The 16,144-nt window shown below is 38.9% G+C and overlaps 1 protein-coding gene across 3 annotated transcripts in view; it reads right to left on the bottom strand.

The window, feature by feature from the left end:
* AFTPH (aftiphilin) overlaps positions 1-15,103 on the bottom strand; it is a 70,522-nt gene extending 55,419 nt beyond the window's left edge. For all 3 annotated transcript variants that reach the window (XR_636502.4, XM_003908731.5, XM_003908730.5), the window contains exon 1: positions 14,908-15,103. The gene's annotated coding sequence lies outside the window, so the exon portion shown is untranslated. The remainder of the gene's footprint in view (positions 1-14,907) is intronic.
* Positions 15,104-16,144: the final 1,041 nt, after the last annotated feature.

Here is a 16,144-nt window from a genome sequence, read left to right as displayed (position 1 = left end):
TAATTTTTCTTGTTCTCCGCTCCCCAGGACTTGCTTTAACACTACATGAAAAATTTCCCACAGAAGATTTTGCAATCAGCTGACATGAACAGCTGACATGCTTCAAAATAAGTTTCTTGCTGTAAAGTTTTAAATTAGCATTCTGGTCAAGACTAAGTTAAACCTCAAGTGACTAGTGTAGTCTGAGAAAAAAATTCCCAGAAAAACAAAATAACAAACTACTGCGTGGACTTTCAAAATGAAAAAAATACTTTAGTCTGTAACCTAAAAATGTACGCTGTGGCAGCTGCCATTCCTCTGACAGTGCTGCTTTCTTTTTTTTTTTTTTTTTTTTTTTTGAGACAGAGTCTCCCTCTGTCACCCAGGCTGGAGTGCAGTGGCAAGATCTCAGCTCACTGCAAGCTCCACCTCCCAGGTTCATGTCATTCTTCTGCCTCAGCCTCCTGAGTAGCTGGGACTACAGGCGCCCATCACCACGCCTGGCTAATTTTTTCTATTTTTAGTAGAGATGGGGTTTCACCGTGTTAGCCAGGATGGTCTCGATCTCCTGACCTCATGATCTGCCTGCCTCGGCCTCCCAAAGTGCTGGGATTACAGGCGTGAGCCACTGCGCCTGGCCAACAGTGCTGCTTTCTACATCACAAACACCCACCATGAGAGCAACTCACCTCTTAGAGAAAGAAGCATCTACTAAAGGTTATAAAACTTCAACCAAATGCAGTTAGAATTCAATTATCTGAGCCAATAAGAAAGTAAGCAACAATGTCCAATATAATCTACAACTCACAAATTTGGCCTTAAAATATGATCTACGTAACAGCAGATTTACCGCACAAATTAAGTCTCTGCCAGGTGCTATTAATTTTACTTTAATTTGTTTTCTTACCACCCATCAATTAAGAGAAAAAGATGACCTGGAGGCAATGAAGTGACAGAAGGAAACAAAACAATTAACCAAACTTAAAGACAGTCATAAATGATCCACAGATAATAGCACACATGATATTCTTCAGGGAATTATTATAAAACAAACTTTGTATACCTGAAAAATCAAATACAAACACATTCCAAAATAGTGCTCAAGAGTGTATGCGTGTGGAGTGTATACAGGTAATGCCACAAATGGGTCTGCCGATACTAGTAACCCCACAAAAACTATGGAAGGAATTCCTTGGTGAACAAATTCCTAGCTGGTTGACCTTTTTAAATGGTGTTTTTACTCAGTTTAAAGTTTTACTTTTTCCTGAGAGGTAGAAAGGCTAAAGGATAAAAGAAAAAAATATATAACATTTATTATTTGCAATGTACCAAATACATCTGGTTAGAAACAACTTGAGAATTGGCCTGTCATATAAAGCAGAATTTTTCACACATTTTTCCCGTGACTCACAGAAGAAATACATTTTACGTGATAACCCAACATACATTTAAAAAAAAAAAAATTTCACCAAACAGCATTTACCCTTACTCTCTACGTACTCTGATTTTTAGTTCTATTTCATTTTTTCTTAAAAGCTGGTCATGACCCTCTAAACTGATTTTACAAACCAGAAATAGGTTTTAATACAAAGTATAAAAAAGTATTCTTTCCTTTTGATCCAATTCCTCTAAATCTAATTATTACTTCCAGCATATGAGAGGAGGGAACAGGGCTTCTTTTAAAACAAAGAATTCCTCCCTGATTCTGATGCTTACAAAAACAAAATGCATTCTTAAATTACATTATTTCAACGAACCAAGTATTTGATAAAATAAAAGTGTTCGTTTTCTCTTTACAGAATTTTGCATAAAAGTAATAAATGAAAATTACTATTTTTCAAATTCATACTACCTTCAATCTAGGAAGCATGCTACTTTAAGGATAATATTTAAAAAAAATACAAACATAACATAAAACTTGAACACTTTGGCATTTAACGATTTTCACTTTCAGAAAGCATTTAGCAATTGTTTAAGTTTGCAAACATTAACTTTTCTGGGGCAGCATCTACAATGTAAAAGTTCTCTAAAAGATACTATTGGTAGGAGTATATATTGGCTCACGCACCCTATTGCAGTTTAGTAGCATATCAAACATTTTAGTGAGTTCTTTTTTAAATTTTTAATTTTTTAAACTTTTATTTTACGTTCAGGGGTACATGTGCAGGTTTGTTACACAGGTAAATTGTGTGTCATGGGGGTTTGGTGTATAAATTATTTCATCACCTAAGTAATAAGTCTAGTACCCGACAGGTAGTTTTTCCATCCTCACCCTCTTCCCTCCTTCCACCTTCAAGTAGGCTCTGGTGTCTGTTGTTTCCATTCTTTTGACTAAGCAATTTCATCTGCAAAGATGTATTCTACAGATGCATTCATGCAAATATACAAAGATATTTCCACAAAGTATTAATTCCAGTATTGTTTGTTCAATTTTTTTTAAAAGCAGCTGAAAACTTAATTAATAAAGAAGTGGGTAAATAAAAAGTGCAGCCATTAAAAAAAAGAAAGCTATATTACTAACAGGCGAAAGTGTCTAAAATACATTTTTAAGTGAAAAAGCATTTCTGAAAAGCATTCTTCTTTTTTTTTGAGACAGAGTCTCCTTCTTTTGCCCTGGCTGCAGTGCAGTGGTGCAATCATGGCTCACTGCAGCCTCTGCCTCCTGGGCTAAAGCAATCCTCCCACTTCAGCCACCCAAATAACTGGGACTATAGGTGTATACCACCATGCCCAGCTAATTTTTAAATTTTTTGTAAAGACAGTGTTTTGCCATGTTGCCCAGGCTGGTCTCAACCTCCTGAGCTCAAGCAATTCACTTACCTTGGACTCCCAAAGTGCTGGGATTACAGGTTTGAGCCACCACACCCTGCTGGCAATTCTCTTTTGATTCTCCTTTTATCCTATCCTTTCTCCGTCAATGAATCTGATTGCCCTGGCTTCTATTTTTTTTTTTTTTTAAGCTGGAGTCTTGCTCTGCTCTATCGCCCAGGCTGGAGTGCAGTGGCACGATCACTGCAACCTCCGCCTCCTGGGTTCAGGCGATTCTCCCACCTCAACCTCCCAAGCAGTAGCTGGGATTACAGGCATGTGCTACCACTCCCATCTAATTTTTGTATTTTTAGTAGAGATGGGTTTTCACCATGTTGGCCAGGCTGGTCTCAAACTCCTTGACCTCAGGTGATCCACCGACTTTGGCCTCCATAAGTGCTGGGATTACAGGCATAAGCCACCATGCCCAGCCACTTCCCCATATCTTATCACTGAGAAATCTCATCCCCCTTTTGTTTTTATCTGTTCATAATGCTCAAACCTTATCTATATGTCTGACCTCCTGATCTACCTACCCAAATGCCTTTTTAAAATCTCTCTACCTAGAGGTCTCAGAGACATCCCATATTCCCCAGTTCCAAGACTGAATTCAACCTCTACTCAAAAGGTAAACAGAAACCACTTGTTCCTACACTATATTCTGAATTCGAAGTCTAGAAATCTGAGTGTTACCCCTGACTGCTCCCCCTCTACCACAAATTAAATCAATCAAGTTTCTACCTCTTTAACATCTCTTACTGTATTTGTTTTAATCCACAACCTACACCTTGTCAGGGCCTCATTATTTTTGGCCAGGATTACTGCAGTCTGCTTAAAACTCTGTATCTTAGCCAACGTGGCTAAGAGACTCCCTCTTTGTTCCAGCCAGACAAAATTACCTCTGGATCCTCCACTGGCACTGTTACCTCTAAGTTGTCACACATGTCATTTCTTCTAATGTATTGTTCTTATATGTCCAGAGAACCCACTGACTAAGCCTTCAAAATTCTATTCAAGCATGAAGTTTTCTATGAAGTCTGGAGAAGCGAGATCACCTATACTTACTAAGTTACTATGTGACAGGTACTGTGCAAGGTACTTATTTGTACACCAGTTTATTCATACATTCAGTTTAATCACAAAAACCCATTTTACAGAGGAAGAAACAAGTCACATAATCTGTTCACCGTCCCACAAAGAATAAGTAGGGAAAGTGGGACTCTAACATCAAAACCAGTGTTCTTTTCATTGTATCAAGTTTCCTGTCTGAATTAATCCTCCTTTATATCTACTTCCTATTACATTTAACAAAGCAAATCACATTTGTTTCCATGGTTTTTTCCCCTAATAGGTTTTCAACCTTAGCTTTGTATTAACTTTTTTCTCTAATAGAATGGGTAGACCCAAACATCTATATATTTTTCAAAGTTTCGAAGTTGATACTAAATGGGATAGCTAAGGTTGAGAACCTTTGTGTTAAGTTCCCAGAGTATAGGAATGCCATTGGACTTTATACCTCCAGGGATGACCTAAATGTTTCTAAACTGAACTGCTAAACTCATTGATATAGGTAAATCACTGCAACAGTACTTTTTCCTACAAAAATGTTTTCTCTTATGATTTGGTTGTATAAATATTTTAAAGTTGTGTTGTACACATTTATCTGAGACTAGCACTAAGAAACTTAACATCTTTAAGATTTCAAAAACGAGTTCACAATATTAAATCTTCAATACTCTTCTTAAAAATGAAACTTGAAAAATTTACTTAAAAGGATCAAAGTTTAAGCACTGTGACAATTTTTGAAACAATACATAAGTATTCGATACAGCTCTAGATATGGGAAATTCCACTTTGGAAATATTACTACTTTCTACTTAGCTAGAAAGCTTATGAAATCATTTGTTTATTCCTTTTTGAAGCTTCACTTATAATTAGTATATAATTTAAATGTTAAGGAATTCTCAGAAAAAAAAAAAAAAACAAGCTTAAAGAATTAATCACAGTTTCACTTGCAGATGAACACAAAGAAATGCTTATGTGAACAGCAGCACCATCCAAAAACTTCCCTACTTCCAGAAACCAGGGTCACTGCTAATCTGATTAAAATCTGAACTTTTTATTTACATGTAACACTTGCCCTGTGCTTTGTGTAAACTTATGAAACCTAATGAGACAGAAAACTACCATCTGCTGGCCCAGAATCTGAAATATGGAAAAGAAGAAAGAAGTGATGAAGTGATGAATACTCAAATATTCTGTTTGGGCTTTAGGTGAGAGAAAATACAAATTTTTGATACCTGAATCTCTTAGTAATTTTTTTTTGGAATGAAGATATTATCAAAAATAGTGAAAAGTATAAAAAGCATTCAGTATAAAAATAGTTAAATTATCTCTTAATAAGTTCATTGCTTTTTATAAATAGCCACTAAAAACAAAAGCCTTAAGAAAATAAATCGATGCTTCAGATTTTGAGTGTCATTGTAGCAGAAGTATTTTAGCTGCAAATACTCCAGGTCAACATTTTTGCATCCACACAATAAACAAGATGAGAGATGAAAAACCACAGCGAAACTGAAAATACTACAAAAACCTTAAGCAATCACCAAGAAGAAAACACCAAAAAAACTCACTTGGGAGGGTGGCTAAGGCAGAAACACTATTTATTTCGACCATTTAAAAAACTGTGGCCTCACTAAAATGTATGCAAATATTAAAAATCCTACTCCTAGGAGTTTTGCTTTGAAAAGTATCACATGTCACTTAAAATGATTTAAAGAATAACAAGTGGCAATTCATTCATCAGGAAGGATCACTTTTATTACCTAAATATAGAATTGTTCATTTTATATAACATAAAAATTGAATCTGTTAGCAATACAGAATTTTTACATTTATCAAGTTTATTGTTAGGTATTTTACCTTTTTCTGTTCATGTAAATGGTAGTCTTCACTTCCACCCTGTCTAACTGGCAAGCATTATTTACATAAACAAAAGTTCTTGGTGTTTACATAGTATACTATCACATCACTAGCAAATTGGGGTAGACTGACTTTTCCTTTCCAAGTCTCATAACAATGGTGATAGGTAGGAATCTAATATTCACCCTTAATTAAGATACTGATTTCTGAGTTGAGGTGTATGTTTTTATTGTATTGTAGAATTATTCAGTTATTCTTATTTTAAGTTGCTTTGTTAAAAAATCACAAATGGGTTTTTAAATGCCTTTTCAATATTTTTGAAGATAATTATATAAGTTTTCCTTAGTTTTTTTTTTTTTTTTTTTTTAAACAGGATCTCACTCACTCTGTTGCCCAGGCTGGAGTGTAGTGGTGTGATCTCAGTTCATTGCAACCTCGACCTCCTGAGCTCAAGTGATCCTTTCGTTTCAGATTCCCCAGTAGCTGGGACTACAGGTGCATGCCAACATACCCGGCTAATTTTTTATATTTTTTGTAGAGATGGGGTTTTGTCATGTTGCCCAGGCTGGTCTCAAACTCCGGAGCTCAAGGAATCCACCCACCTTGGCCTCTCAAAGTGCTGGGATTACAGGCATGAGCCACCACACCTGGCCTAGATCTATTAATACAGCAAAAACAGCAATACCTATTAATAATTGTCTTCAGCTTGTTTGATAGTTAGGAAGCCCAGTTTATTTTCTGCTGCAGGATAAAGGTAAATGTTTCCAAAGAATCAAATAAGCATTATGTAAGATTATCTACTTAATTACACATATGTCAAACAGTACGTATTTAAACTTATTTGATCTTACTCCTTGCTTTCATTTTTACACAAAATAGGCTGCAAAATAAACCAATTTTCCCATAGGTATTAAACACACTCAAATTAGTAATATAAGTTTATCTAGGTTTCATCCTTACTCAATTTTCCCAAAACAATTTCATCTACCTAAGGCTTTTATTAATAATTACCATATTCTTGGACTCTCAGATTCATCTTTACAGCCTAGCCAAGCCAGCTCTCTGCTTAGACCTCTCCACTTGATTCCACAAAGATCTCAAACTGAGCTTAACAAGAACAGAGCTCAAGCTTTTTCCTGAAAGCTGGTTATGTTCCAGGGCTCTCTAACCCAGTTACCATACCAGAAACTTAAGATCCCCTTTGACAAAGCTCCTTATCCTTTAATATCTGTAACAAATGATTTCACCTCACAAATCCCTCAATTCTGGAATATCTACCTCTTTTCACCTCTGACTCCACTCTGGTCCAAAATGCCATTATCATCTAAACTAATCTCCCTAAGTAGTATTCGATCACGCCCAACCCAAGTAATCTTTTTGAAAGTCAAATCTGATCATGCCAATCCTCTTCTTGTGATAAAGATTTAAAAAAAAAAAAAAGTTAACAAAGACTTTAAACCATTCCTATCTCTCCAGCCTTACTCCTCCTTTCCCCCATTTTCAATGCTCTAGGCTAGGACTTCTTTCAGTTTTTGAAAGGTAGATAATTAACATTTCCTTGTGCCACAGGGTCTTTGCACTTACAGTCCCAGTGCCTAAGACATTCCCATACATCCTTCAATTTTTAGGTGAGAGATCAATTCCTCAGGTAAGTTTCCTAACACCATTCCTCAAGTCCTCCTACACATATTTCTTTCAGAGCATAAGAACCATAGTAAGTTACAGTTTGTGATCAAACACTTGTAACTTGAAAAATTACTGTGCAACCCATGTATACTATGGAAAATATATTGAGAGGTTTAAATGTAATATGTAATTAAGAAAAATCTATGTATTCCTTTCTATAAGAGTGAAGTTAATCTTATATTTTTTATCTAAATAAAAAGTGTCATTTCTAGAGCAGCGTGGCCAACTGACAATAAAGCCATATATGCAATTAAAAATCTTCTAGTAGCCACATTTAAAAAGAAACAGATGAAATTTTATTTAACCCAAAGTATCTACAATATTATTATTTTAACGTGAGCAATGTAAAAGAGTACTGATATATTTCACATTAGTTTTTAAAATCTGCTATTTTACACTGAAATCACATCTTAATTTGGACTAGTTTCACTTCAAGTGACACATTTGGCTCGTGGCTACCATATTAGACAAGACAGTTCTAGAAGACAGTACTGTATTTTTTAATACTGAAATCACTTGCTAACAGAATAGGTTACCTTAAAAAGAGCATGGCATTAAGCAAGATTAACCTTATATTAAATAAAGGCATATCACAGGTTTAAATCATTCAAAAAATTTAAATTATGCAAACATTCCACACCGCTGAAAAGTTTAAATTCAAAATAAAAATTCCTGTAATTTAAAAACTGCATATTACTGATCATCTGAGGAAATGAGAGGGAGATGGGGACTCAACCACTGCTGGTAGGAGTGATTTTATTATAACCTCTTAAAAAGCAACAGGCTCTCCCTCTGACTTAATAACTCTACTTTTAAGACTTGATCCTATGGAAATAATCAACAATAAGGTCAAAGATTTATGTACAAACCTTTTCACCAAGATGCTCTTCTATGACGGTAAAATCTGGAAAAGCCACATTAGTGGGAAACAGCAGAGATAACTTGAAAATGGCATTCTACACAGTCATTAAAAAGCACGGTCTTCTCATTTTTTGTGTTTTTGTTTTGTTTTGTTTTGTTTTGAGACAAAGTCTCGCTCTGTCACCCAGACTGGAGTGCAGTGGTATGATCTAGGCTTACCGCAATCTTTACCTCCCGGGTTTAAGCAGTTCTCCTGCCTCAGCCTCCCGAGTAGCTGGGAAGACAGGTGTCTGCCACCATGCCTGGCTAATTTTTGTATTTTTAGTAGAGACAGGGTTTCACCATGTTGGCCAGGCTGGTCTCAAACTCCTGACCTCAGGTGATCCTCCCACCTTGGCCTCCCAAAGTGCTGGGATTACAGGCGTTAGCCACCATGCCCGGCCAAAAAGCATGTTTTAAGGAAAATTTAGTAACAAGGAGAAATGCTCACAATTTAATAAGTAAAAAATCAATGTAATATGATTCATATGCATGTGTATGACACACTCACATATCCACAGTAAAAATAAAACAGGAAGAAAACCAAAATATTAACAGTTTTCTTTTTGTAGCATGATGACCAGTGATATTTTTCTTCTATTATCCTTCTTAACATGTATTTATTGAGTGTTACTTTGTGCCAGGCATTAAAACAGATGGGTTCCTGCCATCATGGACACACCCATTTTCTTTCTACTTTTTTTCCCACATTTTCCCAAATTTTCTATAATAAGCACATTATTTTTTCATAATTTTAATAACTGGAAAAACATAATATGAAGTAGATAAAGATCTGGGTAAATCAGTTGCAAGGGGACTTTTCTGGGTGAACTGGGGAATAATCTGAATATGGCCTTGACTATTAGTTTAGATGACTAAACCAACTGACTTAAAACAAAAAGGTCTACAAAACACTATGTACAACAAGTCTTCATTTTGGTAAAAAGTACACATATATAAATACATTAAAATATGTAGGAAACTATGCATTATTATATACACTGCAACAGTGAGGGATTTTTTGTTTTTTGTTTTTGTTTGTTTTGAGATGGAGTCTCACTCTGTTGCCCAGGCTGGGGTCCAATGGCATGATCTTGGCTCACCGCAACCTCCACCTCTCAGGTTCAAGTGATTCTCCTGTCTCAGCCTCCTAAGTAGCTGGGATTACAGGTGCCCGCCACCATGCCCGGCTAATTTTTCTCTATTTTTAGTAGAGACTAGGTTTCATCATGTTGGCCAGGATGGTCTCCAACTCCAAACCTCAAGTGATATGCCCACCTTGGCCTCCCAATGTGCTGGGATTACAGGCATGAGCCACCGGACGTGCTTGAGGGATTTTTTTAAAAGTATCTTTTCCCAGCCTGGGCAACATAGCAAGGCCCTGTCTCTACAAATAATAAAAATGATTAGCCAGGCATGGTGGTGTGTGCCCATGGTCCCAGCTACTTAGGAGGCTGAGGCAGGAGGACAGCCTGAGCCCAGGAAGTCTGGTCTGCAGTGAGCCATGATCACTTCACTGTACTTCAGCCTAGGTGACACAGTGAGACTCTGTCTCAAAAAAAAAAAAAAAAAGTGATTTTTTTGCTTGTCTATTTTCTATGATGCTCCTGTATGCTTCTGCAATAAGACTACTTAAAAAAATTTAAATATGTATATGCCCACTATTTACTGAGCATCTATTACATACAAAACAGTGGTAGAACTGAGTAAAAGGAGTCTCAACCTTAAAGAAACTTACAACTAATTAAGGAGAATAACACAAGAGAACAGCAAAAATAATGCATATGTTTTTTGCAGAATATAAACATCACTGCAGTAAAATGTGGCTACCAAGATTCTAAGAAAAATATCACACTTGATTGGGAAGAGAAGGAAGGGTAAAAGAAAACAAAACAAAAAAAAAAACAAAAAAACCCACAAAAAACAAACTTCATAAGGAGAAAATTTGAAATAGGAAGGATTTAATTGACAGAGGAAATGGTAGTCACTAAAGATAACGCATGGGGCCCCTGTCAAGGAACAGTAAGACACATAATAAAATATGGTTAGAACACAGGATCTATGAAGGGCACAAGGATTAAGCTAGAAACATAGGTGGCGAGGGCCTTGAATTTTCAGAAGGGAGTGCCTCTGTAAGCTGAGTTTAAAAATGAGGGAATTATTGCAGGTTCCAATTCAAGAAACTGTCCTACCACTTCCCATCTCTACTGCTACCATCTTGGTTCATGCCACTACCATCTCTTCTTAACTATATCAACACAATTATCTCCTGACTCTGCTTCTATTCTTACATTCCACTCCTATAGTCTATTTTCTATATAGCAGCTAGACAGATCCTTTTACAACATAAATTATCTTACACCTTTACTCAAAAATCCTGCAATGACTTACTATCCCCCATAGTAAAAAGCCTAAGTCATTAGAATTTCTGTAAGGACCCTAAAACACTGCCCCTCTTACCCTCTAACTCTGATCATAATTCGTACTACTCTTCTACTTATTCACCCTATTCTATTCACCCTGGACTTCTCTGCCACAATTCCTTGACTATTCCAGGCATACTTCCGTCTCTACCACTCTTCTTATTTGCTTCCCCTTCTTTGGGTTTAAGCCTTCTGTGACTCCACCCTATATAAAACAGCAAGCCCCACCAACCTCCCTTACTACTGGTTCAAAGCAAAAAACTCACCACTCCCTATCCCCCAAAACTGATTCCATTTTTCTGATGATACTTAACATCATCTGTCATTTTATTGCTATTTGCTTATTTGTCCCAAATACGTACACAAACGTGTGAGTACATACATATATACACAAAGAAACTGAAGCTGTAGGCAGGCAGATTTTTTTTCTTGTTTGTCCATTTCAGTTTCCCCAGCAGCTACAACAGGGCCTGACAAATAGCAGGTGCTCAATAGACACTTGTTTTATGAATGAAAGGAAGAAGATAACATGCATGGTGTCAGCAGATATTTAATCGAAATGGTTTATGGCATACTGTAAATATTTACATAAATAGAACCTACAGTAAATTACCATGTACTGTGTAATTTTCCTACGGGAATTATTCACTAATACAGTGCCTGTAAATTAACCTTTAATTAATTAGCAATCTATCTTTGCAAGGCTTATCTTGAAGTTAGCTATTTGGAACAAGGGTGACAGTGACTGACAACCACAGGATGGAGTCTTAAATCATTATTTCCCTCCTCTTTTCAATTCTCCCAAATCAATAAGCAGTGATTTCCCCACCTTCTTTCTTCCTCCTCACTTAGTTCTGACCTTTCTCTTTTTCTTGGGAATAGTTCTAATCCACAGACCTATGAGCCCCTATGCTAGGAGGGTAAGGCCAGAAATAGAAACTAGAAGTGTGATAAAGGACTGTTAAATGGTTGCCAGCAATAGAGAAGAGCCCAGGCAAGGTAAGTTAACGCAGAGGAATCTGGAGAGGCCAATTAATTTAAAAAAAAATTTTTTTTTTTAAACTTAGAAGCTCCTTGTATTTTAAAAGAAAGTCAACAAAAAATAATACTAACTCCTTCCGGGTCCTCTTTCAGCATATACAATGCAGAAAGAAGAGTGATACTTGATACATGTTTTAAAGTTAAATACCTAAACTTTTAATGTCTTTTTTTTTTTTTTTTTTTTGAGATGGTGTTTTGGTCTTGTTGTTGCCCAGGCTGGAGTGCACTGGCGTGATCTCAGCTCACCGCAACCTCTGCCTCCCGGGTTCAAGCGTTTCTCCTGCCTCGGTCTCCCGAATAGTTGGGATTACAGGCATGTGCCACCACACCCAGCTAATTTTGTATTTTTAGTAGAGAAGGGTTTTCTCCATGCTGGTCAGGCTGGTCTTGAACTCCTGACCTCAGGTGATCTGCCCACCTCAGCCTCCCAAAGTGCTGGGATTACAGGTGTGAGCCACCGCGCCCAGCCTTTAAACTTTTAATTTCATTGTGAAGAATTTCATGCATATACAAACCTTAGGGGCAAAAAGGCCGTAAGGAATGATCAAGTAACCATCACCCAGGTGTGTTAAATCTTAATCTCTTACGAAGCCAACTTCAGATTTTTTTAAGGATGTAAAGATATGTTTGTAAACTCATGGGCCCCTCCTAGATCCTTCATGCCTCTCAAGTTCTCCAGAGGTCACCTTTATTCTGCTTGGTGTTTATCATTCCCATGCACGTTGTTATACTTTTGCTACACACTGCACAAATCACAGACAATATAGTTTTGCATGAGACTATATAAATGGTCTATCAAATGGCTGTGTCACTTACCAGCTGTTTGACCTAAGGCAAGTTACTTAACAGCTCTGTGCCTCAGTTTCCTCTCTGAAAAATGAGGGATAATACTACTTACTACCTTACAGGTTGTGTGGATTAAGTGAGTTAGTACACTGTATATAAAGCATTTAGAAAAGTATCTTGCTCACAGGAAGCAATATGTATGAGCAACATATATATTGCTCAGATATGTTAGTAATTATCATATAAAGCTGCAAAAGGACTTGACTATATCTGATATATACACAAACTGATAGAGAAAATGATTACCAAAATGAGATACGTAAAATCCATATAATGCCAGATTTTCAAAATAGTGTGAAAACTAAAAATACTTACAAAGTTCCGGCCAGAAAGGTTCACTATTCTACTTAAAGAGGAATTGAAAGTGCTAAGAATAAGGGAAAAACCTTTATTTTTTAACCTACAAAGTGTAGGTAACATTAAATTAGAATATAAACATTTTATTTAAATAATTTATGATGATTTAAAAATACCTAAATACTTAGCGGCCTCCTTTTATGAGATTTGGGGGAAGGATTGGGAGAGAAGGGGCAATCCCTTAATGAGATGCTATTCAAAGACTTTGCCTGCTAAGGAAAGCACTTTAGATTTCACACAAAATAAAACATTATTTGGTACTCAAATTTCATTACATTTCTGAATTAGTTTTTCAAAAACTGTAAGCAGAACAAATGAAAATGTAAAATGATGTTTTATAATGGGATTCACCCAGATTATACAATTTTCATAAAGAAAACTAGATTCTGCAAGACGTATCAATGCTATTATCCTCGTTGTGATATAGGATTATTTTTTTAGTTTCTAGGTCAAAAGATCAGCAAACATTAAAACTTAAGTGCCCTACATATTATGTGAAATGTAGTGGGTTTTTTCCAGAGGTTTTTGAAGATTTAGAAATATGTATGTACTTTGAAGATCAACTAATATATCTAATTTGATATACGGAGGAACAACTAGATCTAATGAATATCTGCTAGGTGCCATTTGCTGGGCTACATATTTTACACAAGATCTGTCTTTTAATCCATCTGAAATATCTTTATGAACAAAATTTAGGAGACTACTACAGATACTTTGTTTAAACAAATATACCTCTGCAAAGTGTTAAAAATGACTACTAAAAAAGCCAACATTTAAACTGGCAAAGCATATAAAATGTACGTGACTGTGCTAATTATATTAACATAATAATGTTGAAACATTTGTTGTCCCTAGAGTTTAGCATACATTTTAATGTCTAAGAGATTAACTGAAAGCAACAATTAAGTGTAACATCAAAGATAAACTCTGTGTCTCCCCTCCACCAAAGAAAATCCTCGGAATACGAGGTGGAAGGAAGACTTACACCGTAGGAAAAGTTGAAAACCAAAGTTCTACTTTACTTATCCTAAAGTGAGAACTTTGAAACGGAACCATTACTTCTGTTTCATCCCCCCGCCCAATAAAAAAATTTACATGTATGAGTCAGTTCTTCCCTCGGCCCCAACAGAAAAGACTCAGTATAACCAAGCTATAACTTGCACAAAGCAACAAGGAAAAAAAACCTTGCTATCCCCACTACTTTCTTAATAGAGCAAGGACCCTACCACCGCTCACCCCATACGCTGCCTCTGCCCCAAGCAAGACGCAGCACCTGCCAAACCAGGCGCTTAAAGAATAATGGCTCAACTTTTCAAACGCAATCTGGGGAGAAGACGCAGATAATTTCTTGAAGAGTGCAAGAAGACAGCAGAAAAGGTACTCTCAGGAAGGGATGAGTGAGCTTTGGGGCTGTTCCCTCTGCCTGTTGGAGGATTCCAAATTCGCTTGCTTCAGAGACCCTTGGAAGCAGCACTCAGGTCGCGGCCAGCCTCGGGCCTCGGTGAAGGAAGCAGTGTTTACACCTGTCACGAGGGAGGGGGAGGGAGAGCAAGGAAGCCCGAGCAAAGCCCCAAACTTCTGAACAGCTCCCGGGAGAACGCAGCCAGAGCGGAGCTTTGGGCAGGTGGAAGCAAAGGGGCAGGGAGAGCCGGCGGTGGCCGGGGAGGGAAGGACTCCCACTTCCCCGGCCGGTGCTCGGGATGGCGAGGAGGGGGCCGTGCGCTTCGGGCGCCACCAGCGGCGTTCCCGCACTCGCCGCAGAAGAGAGCAGAGCCCAAGCCGGGAGCCCGCAGGCCCGCAGAGCCGGCTCCGTCCTCGCAGCCCCCGGTTCCGCGGCGGGCAGATGCTCCCGGCCCGGGTGAGGGTCCGGCTGCTGGGCCGGGCCCGGTCCCCACACCCTCTTTCCCCGGCGCAGCTAGGGGAGCGGAGCGGCGGCGCTTACCTGGCTCCTTCGGGGCGGCCGCGATGGGCATGGCTCAGGGGCCCGGGGAGGAACTGGCTCCCCGGGGAAGGACCGTCTATTCCGACGCGGAACTGGTGAAAGCGGAAGGCCGGCTGCTCACAGCCCTGTCAGCGCAGCAGCCCCATGGACGCCCACCCGGAGTTTCACCGCTGCCGCGGGACCCCCATCCCACTACCCTCCGCCCTCTTCCGCCGCCGCCGCCTCCACCTCCTCCGCGGAGACCCCCCGCCCACTCCACACACTTTCCCATCATGCAGCGGGGGAACCGCTGCCGCCGACACGTCACTTCCGGGCGCAGGTGGCTAGGTCGGGACCGGGCGCTGGTGGGTGCTGTGGGGTGGGGGAGGACACTCCAGGGGAATTGGTGTCACAGAACGCTTACCCCTGCGCAGGCGCTGTCGTACAGAACGCCGGCCGCCATTTTGGGTGCGGGCAAGCTGCCCTTTCCTTTTACTTCTTTGCGAGTCATAGAGCTGTAGGGGGATAGACGTCTTCCCGCACTCAGGCGCCCGTTGAGGCTGCGCTCCCGGCGAGGGACAGGTGCTCCTCTCAGCTGGTTAACGTTCATCTCAGGACCGGGTTAAGTCTCTTGCTCTCCAAATAAAATTGTAAAGGTTTGGAAATACAGAACCCGTTTTACGAAAAACCTGCTAGAGAGCATTCGTCAGCTTGCCCTTTTCGCCCCGAAAAACGACTTTTTCAGTCACAGCCTGTCTCTTCCTCTTTTTAAATTTATGCCCACAGAGGAAGAAGCTGGGTATTTAACAAATAACAAGAGATTGCGATAAATAGAATTTAAGGTGGGAACGCAGCCGCCAAACTGACAAATCGTCTTCGAGACCAAGAAAAAAATAGTAGTCCGGAATTTGGCTAACGGATGGAGACGGTGGTCGTTTTTCATAGATCCTTCCGGAGAATATCCAGTGAAGCTAAAGAGATCACCATAAACTTCTGCATTCAAACGCATTTCTGGAACAGAGGTCGTAACAGATTTTGTTTCCATCATCAGTCCTGAGCAGTTGATTATTTGCGTTTTTATTACCTTTCCTCCTTTACCATGAATATCTGCTAGAACACCGGCCAGTGTAACCATCAGACTACAGGCTACAGGATTATTATTACTGTCTCGGATGATGAGCCCGGGGTCCTACAAATCATGAGCCCCGCCGGTTCCTCATTCTGCCCATGTTTGCCAAACGTCTGCATCGTAATTTGA

The sequence above is a fragment of the Papio anubis genome, chromosome 14, assembly GCF_008728515.1.
Source record: "Papio anubis isolate 15944 chromosome 14, Panubis1.0, whole genome shotgun sequence".
NCBI classification, from domain to species: domain Eukaryota; kingdom Metazoa; phylum Chordata; class Mammalia; order Primates; family Cercopithecidae; genus Papio; species Papio anubis.
Note: the sequence above shows the minus strand (reverse complement) of the source record. Positions and strands in the feature narration are given on the sequence as shown.